Below are 8,707 nucleotides of genomic sequence, written 5' to 3'. Positions count from 1 at the left end.
CCTGCGTCCTCTCTAGCGGCCAGCAGGGGGCGACTTAAACCTGCGTCCTCTCTAGCGGCCAGCAGGGGGCGACTTAAACCTGCGTCCTCTCCAGCGGCCAGCAGGGTGCGACTTAAACCTGCGTCCTCTCTAGCGGCCAGCAGGGGGCGACTTAAACCTGCGTCCTCTCCAGCAGCCAGCAGGGTGCGACTTAAACCTGCGTCCTCTCTAGCAGCCAGCAGGGGGCGACTTAAACCTGCGTCCTCTCTAGCAGCCAGCAGGGGGCGACTTAAACCTGCGTCCTCTCCAGCAGCCAGCAGGGTGCTAGTTTACGTGACTTGTCTCTGCTGACAGAGCCAGACCTGTCAACACTTAAAGGTCCAGTGTGTAATATGATTCTACAGTAGCCCAAAGGGACAAGCTGCTCTACAGAGAGCGTTTCATCACTACGCTGAATACGTACTAAGAATAAGTACCAGTAGTAGCAGCAGCAACAATAGCATTGGTAGCAGTTGTAGTCGTAAGTGTAGTAGTAACAGCAGTAGTAGCAATACCAACCATAGCAACAGTAGCATTGGTAGCAGTAGCAACAGTAGCATTGGTAGCAGTAGCAACAGCAGTAGTAAGTGTTGAAGTAACAGTAGTAGTAGTAGCAGTAGTATTAACTGTAGTAGTAGCAGTAGTAACTGTAGTAGTATCAGAAGTAGTAACTGTAGTAGTATCAGTAGTAGTAACTGTAGTAGTAGCAGTAGTAGTAACTGTAGTAGTAGCAGTAGTAGCAGTAGTAGTAACTGTAGTAGTAGCAGTAGTAACTGTAGTAGTATCAGTAGTAGTAACTGTAGTAGTAACTGTAGTAGTATTAGAAGTAGTAACTGTAGTAGTAGCAGTAGTATTAACTGTAGTAGTAGCAGTAGTATTAACTGTAGTAGTAGCAGTAGTAGCAGTAGTATTAACTGTAGTAGTAGCAGTAGTAGTAACTGTAGTAGTAGCAGTAGTAGTAGCAGTAGTAGTAACTGTAGTAGTAGCAGTAGTAGTAACTGTAGTAGTAGCAGTAGTATTAACTGTAGTAGTAACTGTAGTAGTAGCAGTAGTAACTGTAGTAGTAGCAGTAGTAGCAGTAGTAACTGTAGTAGTATCAGAAGTAGTAACTGTAGTAGTATCAGTAGTAGTAACTGTAGTAGTAACTGTAGTAGTAGCAGTAGTATTGACTGTAGTAGTAGCAGTAGTAACTGTAGTATTAACTGTAGTAGTAACTGTAGTAGTAGCAGTAGTAGCAGTAGTAGTAGCAGTAGTAACTGTAGTAGTATCAGTAGTAGTAACTGTAGTAGTAGCAGTAGTAGTAACTGTAGTAGTAGCAGTAACTGTAGTAGCAACTGTAGTAGTAGCAGTAGTATTAACTGTAGTAGTAGCAGTAGTAACTGTAGTAGTAACTGTAGTAGTAACTGTAGTAGTAGCAGTAGTATTAACTGTAGTAGTAGCAGTAGTATTAACTGTAGTAGTAACTAGTAGTAGCAGTAGAATTAACTGTAGTAGTAGCAGTAGTAACTGTAGTAGTAACTGTAGTAGTAACTGCAGTAGTAACTGTAGTAACTGTAGTAGTAGCAGTAGTAACTGTAGTAGTAGCAGTAGTAACTGTAGTAGTAACTAGTAGTAGCAGTAGTAGCAGTATTAACTGTAGTAGTAGCAGTAGTAGCAGTAGTAGTAACTGTAGTAGTAGCAGTAGTAACTGTAGTAGTAGCAGTAGTAACTGTAGTAGTAACTGTAGTAGTAGCAGTAGTAACTGTAGTAGTAGCAGTAGTAACTGTAGTAGTAGCAGTAGTATCAGTAGTAGTAACTGTAGTAGTATCAGTAGTAGTAACTGTAGTAGTAGCAGTAGTAGCAGTAGTATTAACTGTAGTAGTAGCAGTAGTAACTGTAGTAGTAACTGTAGTAGTAGCAGTAGTAGTAACTGTAGTAGTAACTGTAGTAGTAGCAGTAGTATCAGTAGTAGTAACTGTAGTAGTATCAGTAGTAGTAACTGTAGTAGTAGCAGTAGTAGCAGTAGTATTAACTGTAGTAGTAGCAGTAGTAACTGTAGTAGTAACTGTAGTAGTAGCAGTAGTAGTAACTGTAGTAGTAACTGTAGTAGTAGCAGTAGTATCAGTAGTAGTAACTGTAGTAGTATCAGTAGTAGTAACTGTAGTAGTAGCAGTAGTAGCAGTAGTATTAACTGTAGTAGTAGCAGTAGTAACTGTAGTAGTAACTGTAGTAGTAGCAGTAGTAGTAACTGTAGTAGTAACTGTAGTAGTAGCAGTAGTATCAGTAGTAGTAACTGTAGTAGTATCAGTAGTAGTAACTGTAGTAGTAGCAGTAGTAGCAGTAGTATTAACTGTAGTAGTAGCAGTAGTAACTGTAGTAGTAACTGTAGTAGTAGCAGTAGTAGTAACTGTAGTAGTAACTGTAGTAGTAGCAGTAGTATCAGTAGTAGTAACTGTAGTAGTATCAGTAGTAGTAACTGTAGTAGTAGCAGTAGTAGCAGTAGTATTAACTGTAGTAGTAGCAGTAGTAACTGTAGTAGTAACTGTAGTAGTAGCAGTAGTAGTAACTGTAGTAGTAACTGTAGTAGTAGCAGTAGTATCAGTAGTAGTAACTGTAGTAGTATCAGTAGTAGTAACTGTAGTAGTAGCAGTAGTAGCAGTAGTATTAACTGTAGTAGTAGCAGTAGTAACTGTAGTAGTAACTGTAGTAGTAGCAGTAGTAGTAACTGTAGTAGTAACTGTAGTAGTAGCAGTAGTATCAGTAGTAGTAACTGTAGTAGTATCAGTAGTAGTAACTGTAGTAGTAGCAGTAGTAGCAGTAGTATTAACTGTAGTAGTAGCAGTAGTAACTGTAGTAGTAGCAGTAGTAGTAACTGTAGTAGTAACTGTAGTAGTAGCAGTAGTAGTAACTGTAGTAGTAACTGTAGTAGTAGCAGTAGTAGCAGTAGTAGCAGTAGTAACTGTAGTAGTAACTGTAGTAGTAGCAGTAGTAGCAGTATTAACTGTAGTAGTAGCAGTAGTAGCAGTATTAACTGTAGTAGTAGCAGTAGTAACTGTAGTAGTAACTGTAGTAGTAGCAGTAGTAGCAGTATTAACTGTAGTAGTAGCAGTAGTAACTGTAGTAGTAACTGTAGTATTAACTGTAGTAGTAGCAGTAGTAGCAGTAGTATTAACTGTAGTAGTAGCAGTAGTAACTGTAGTAGGAGCAGTAGTAACTGTAGTAGGAGCAGTAGTAACTGTAGTAGTAGCAGTAGTATTAACTGTAGTAGTAGCAGTAGTATTAACTGTAGTAGTAGCAGTAGTAACTGTAGTAGTAACTGTAGTAGTAGCAGTAGTAGCAGTATTAACTGTAGTAGTAGCAGTAGTAGTAGCAGTAGTAACTGTAGTAGTAGCAGTAGTAACTGTAGTAGTAGCAGTAGTAGCAGTAGTATTAACTGTAGTAGTAGCAGTAGTAACTGTAGTAGTAGCAGTAGTAGTAACTGTAGTAGTAACTGTAGTAGTAGCAGTAGTAGTAACTGTAGTAGTAACTGTAGTAGTAGCAGTAGTAGCAGTAGTAGCAGTAGTAACTGTAGTAGTAACTGTAGTAGTAGCAGTAGTAGCAGTATTAACTGTAGTAGTAGCAGTAGTAGCAGTATTAACTGTAGTAGTAGCAGTAGTAACTGTAGTAGTAACTGTAGTAGTAGCAGTAGTAGCAGTATTAACTGTAGTAGTAGCAGTAGTAACTGTAGTAGTAACTGTAGTATTAACTGTAGTAGTAGCAGTAGTAGCAGTAGTATTAACTGTAGTAGTAGCAGTAGTAACTGTAGTAGGAGCAGTAGTAACTGTAGTAGGAGCAGTAGTAACTGTAGTAGTAGCAGTAGTATTAACTGTAGTAGTAGCAGTAGTATTAACTGTAGTAGTAGCAGTAGTAACTGTAGTAGTAACTGTAGTAGTAGCAGTAGTAGCAGTATTAACTGTAGTAGTAGCAGTAGTAGTAGCAGTAGTAACTGTAGTAGTAGCAGTAGTAACTGTAGTAGTAGCAGTAGTAGCAGTAGTATTAACTGTAGTAGTAGCAGTAGTAACTGTAGTAGTAGCAGTAGTAGTAACTGTAGTAGTAACTGCAGTAGTAGCAGTAGTAGCAGTAGTAGCAGTAGTAGTAACTGTAGTAGTAGCAGTAGTAGCAGTAGTAGTAACTGTAGTAGTAGCAGTAGTAGCAGTAGTAGCAGTAGTAACTGTAGTAGTAACTGTAGTAGTAGCAGAAGTAGCAGTAGTAGCAGTAGTAGTAACTGTAGTAGTAGCAGTAGTAGCAGTAGTAACTGTAGTAGTAGCAGTAGTAGCAGTAGTAGCAGTAGTAGTAACTGTAGTAGTAGCAGTAGTAGCAGTAGTAGCAGTAGTAACTGTAGTAGTAGCAGTAGTAGCAGTAGTAACTGTAGTAGTAACTGTAGTAGTAGCAGTAGTAGCAGTAGTAACTGTAGTAGTAGCAGTAGTAACTGTAGTAGTAGCAGTAGTAGCAGTAGTAGTAACTGTAGTAGTAGCAGTAGTAGCAGTAGTAACTGTAGTAGTAACTGTAGTAGTAGCAGTAGTAGCAGTAGTAGCAGTAGTAGTAACTGTAGTAGTAGCAGTAGTAGCAGTAGTAACTGTAGTAGTAGCAGTAGTAGCAGTAGTAACTGTAGTAGTAACTGTAGTAGTAGCAGTAGTAGCAGTAGTAGCAGTAGTAGTAACTGTAGTAGTAGCAGTAGTAGCAGTAGTAATCAGTAGTAGCTGTAGTAGTAGCAGTAGTAGCAGTAGTAGCAGTAGTAACTGTAGTAGTAGCAGTAGTAACTGTAGTAGTTGCAGTAGTAGCAGTAGTAGTAACTGTAGTAGTAGCAGTAGTAGCAGTAGTAACTGTAGTAGTAGCAGTAGTAGCAGTAGTAGCAGTAGTAACTGTAGTAGTAGCAGTAGTAGCAGTAGTAACTGTAGTAGTAGCAGTAGTAGCAGTAGTAACTGTAGTAGTAGCAGTAGTAGTAACTGTAGTAGTAGCAGTAGTAACTGTAGTAGTAACTGTAGTAGTAGCAGTAGTAACTGTAGTAGTAGCAGTAGTAGCAGTAGTAACTGTAGTAGTAACTGTAGTAGTAGCAGAAGTAGCAGTAGTAGCAGTAGTAGTAACTGTAGTAGTAGCAGTAGTAGCAGTAGTAACTGTAGTAGTAGCAGTAGTAGCAGTAGTAGCAGTAGTAGTAACTGTAGTAGTAGCAGTAGTAGCAGTAGTAACTGTAGTAGTAGCAGTAGTAGCAGTAGTAGCAGTAGTAACTGTAGTAGTAGCAGTAGTAGCAGTAGTAGCAGTAGTAACTGTAGTAGTAGCAGTAGTAACTGTAGTAGTAGCAGTAGTAGCAGTAGTAGTAACTGTAGTAGTAGCAGTAGTAGCAGTAGTAACTGTAGTAGTAGCAGTAGTAGTAGCAGTAGTAGCAGTAGTAGTAACTGTAGTAGTAGCAGTAGTAGCAGTAGTAGTAACTGTAGTAGTAGCAGTAGTATCAGTAGTAACTGTAGTAGTAACTGTAGTAGTAGCAGTAGTATCAGTAGTAACTGTAGTAGTAACTGTAGTAGTAGCAGAAGTAGCAGTAGTATCAGTAGTAACTGTAGTAGTAGCAGTAGTAGTAGCAGTAGTAGCAGTAGTATCAGTAGTAACTGTAGTAGTAGCAGTAGTAGCAGTAGTAGTAGCAGTAGTATCAGTAGTAACTGTAGTAGTAACTGCAGTAGTAGCAGTAGTAGCAGTAGTAACTGTAGTAGTAACTGTAGTAGTAGCAGACGTAGCAGTAGTAGCAGTAGTAGTAACTGTAGTAGTGGCAGTAGTAGCAGTAGTATCAGTAGTAGTAACTGTAGTAGTAGCAGTAGTAGCAGTAGTAGCAGTAGTAACTGCAGTAGTAGCAGTAGTATCAGTAGTAACTGTAGTAGTAACTGCAGTAGTAACTGTAGTAGTAGCAGTAGTATCAGTAGTAACTGTAGTAGTAACTGCAGTAGTAACTGTAGTAGTAGCAGTAGTAGCAGTAGTAACTGTAGTAGTAGCAGTAGTAGCAGTAGTATCAGTAGTAACTGTAGTAGTAACTGCAGTAGTAACTGTAGTAGTAGCAGTAGTAGCAGTAGTAACTGTAGTAGTAACTGCAGTAGTAACTGCAGTAGTAGCAGTAGTATCAGTAGTAACTGTAGTAGTAACTGCAGTAGTAACTGTAGTAGTAGCAGTAGTAGCAGTAGTAACTGTAGTAGTAGCAGTAGTAGCAGTAGTATCAGTAGTAACTGTAGTAGTAACTGCAGTAGTAACTGTAGTAGTAGCAGTAGTAGCAGTAGTAACTGTAGTAGTAACTGCAGTAGTAACTGCAGTAGTAGCAGTAGTATCAGTAGTAACTGTAGTAGTAACTGCAGTAGTAACTGTAGTAGTAGCAGTAGTAGCAGTAGTAACTGTAGTAGTAGCAGTAGTAGCAGTAGTATCAGTAGTAGTAGCAGTAGTAGCAGTAGTAGTAACTGTAGTAGTAGCAGTAGTAGCAGTAGTAACTGTAGTAGTAACTGCAGTAGTAACTGCAGTAGTAGCAGTAGTATCAGTAGTAACTGTAGTAGTAACTGCAGTAGTAACTGTAGTAGTAGCAGTAGTAGCAGTAGTAACTGTAGTAGTAGCAGTAGTAGCAGTAGTATCAGTAGTAACTGTAGTAGTAACTGCAGTAGTAACTGTAGTAGTAGCAGTAGTAGCAGTAGTAACTGTAGTAGTAACTGCAGTAGTAACTGCAGTAGTAGCAGTAGTAGCAGTAGTAACAGTAGTAGTAACTGTAGTAGTAGCAGTAGTAGCAGTAGTATCAGTAGTAACTGCAGTAGTAGCAGTAGTAGCAGTAGTAACTGCAGTAGTAACTGTAGTAGTAGCAGTAGTAGCAGTAGTATCAGTAGTAGTAGCAGTAGTAGCAGTAGTAGTAACTGTAGTAGTAGCAGTAGTAGCAGTAGTATCAGTAGTAGTAGCAGTAGTAGCAGTAGTAACTGTAGTAGTAACTGCAGTAGTAACTGTAGTAGTAGCAGTAGTAGCAGTAGTAGTAACTGTAGTAGTAGCAGTAGTAGCAGTAGTATCAGTAGTAGTAGCAGTAGTATCAGTAGTAACTGTAGTAGTAACTGCAGTAGTAACTGTAGTAGTAGCAGTAGTAGCAGTAGTAGCAGTAGTAACTGTAGTAGTAGCAGTAGTAGCAGTAGTATCAGTAGTAGTAGCAGTAGTAGCAGTAGTAGTAACTGCAGTAGTAGCAGTAGTAGCAGTAGTATCAGTAGTAACTGCAGTAGTAACTGCAGTAGTAGCAGTAGTAGCAGTAGTAGCAGTAGTAACTGCAGTAGTAGCAGTAGTATCAGTAGTAACTGCAGTAGTAACTGTAGTAGTAGCAGTAGTAGCAGTAGTAGCAGTAGTAACTGCAGTAGTAACTGCAGTAGTAACTGCAGTAGTAGCAGTAGTATCAGTAGTAACTGCAGTAGTAACTGTAGTAGTAGCAGTAGTAGCAGTAGTAGCAGTAGTAACTGCAGTAGTAACTGTAGTAGTAGCAGAAGTAGCAGTAGTAACTGTAGTAGTAACTGCAGTAGTAACTGTAGTAGTAGTAGTAACTGCAGTAGTAACTGTAGTAGTATCAGTAGTAGTAGCAGTAGTAGCAGTAGTATCAGTAGTAACTGTAGTAGTAACTGTAGTAGTAGCAGTAGTAGCAGTAGTAACTGCAGTAGTAACTGTAGTAGTAACTGCAGTAGTAGCAGTAGTAGCAGTAGTAGCAGTAGTAGCAGTAGTAGCAGTAGTAACTGCAGTAGTAACTGTAGTAGTATCAGTAGTAGTAGCAGTAGTAGCAGTAGTATCAGTAGTAACTGCAGTAGTAGCAGTAGTAGCAGTAGTAACTGCAGTAGTAACTGTAGTAGTAGCAGTAGTAGCAGTAGTAGCAGTAGTAACTGCAGTAGTAACTGTAGTAGTAGCAGTAGTAGCAGTAGTAACTGTAGTAGTAACTGTAGTAGTATCAGAAGTAGTAGCAGTAGTAGCAGTAGTATCAGTAGTAACTGTAGTAGTAGCAGTAGTAGTAGCAGTAGTAGCAGTAGTAGCAGTAGTAACTGTAGTAGTAGCAGTAGTAGTAGCAGTAGTAGCAGTAGTAGCAGTAGTAACTGTAGTAGTATCAGTAGTAGTAGCAGTAGTAGCAGTAGTATCAGTAGTAACTGCAGTAGTAGCAGTAGTAGCAGTAGTAACTGCAGTAGTAACTGTAGTAGTAGCAGTAGTAGCAGTAGTAACTGCAGTAGTAACTGTAGTAGTATCAGAAGTAGTAGCAGTAGTAGCAGTAGTATCAGTAGTAACTGTAGTAGTAGCAGTAGTAGTAGCAGTAGTAGCAGTAGTAGCAGTAGTAGCAGTAGTAGCAGTAGTAACTGCAGTAGTAACTGTAGTAGTATCAGTAGTAGTAGCAGTAGTAGCAGTAGTAGCAGTAGTAACTGTAGTAGTAGCAGTAGTAGCAGTAGTAGCAGTAGTAACTGCAGTAGTAGCAGTAGTAACTGCAGTAGTAGCAGTAGTAGCAGTAGTAACTGCAGTAGTAACTGTAGTAGTAGCAGAAGTAGTCGGCTGGTTCATTAGAAGAAGTGAATCTGGACAGATGGAGGATCACACGTGTTATTTAGCTCAGAGCCACCGTAGATCCTCCTGCTCGCTTGCAGAGGGGGGGGGAGGGGGGGAGGGGGGGGGGGGGGACTGAGCTGCTGGTTGCAGTTCACATCCT

Source organism: Micropterus dolomieu, linkage group LG04 (assembly GCF_021292245.1).
Source record: "Micropterus dolomieu isolate WLL.071019.BEF.003 ecotype Adirondacks linkage group LG04, ASM2129224v1, whole genome shotgun sequence".
In the NCBI taxonomy this organism is placed as follows: Eukaryota; Metazoa; Chordata; class Actinopteri; order Centrarchiformes; family Centrarchidae; genus Micropterus; species Micropterus dolomieu.
The sequence above is the reverse complement of the archived record's forward strand: the minus strand, read 5'-3'. Positions refer to the sequence as shown.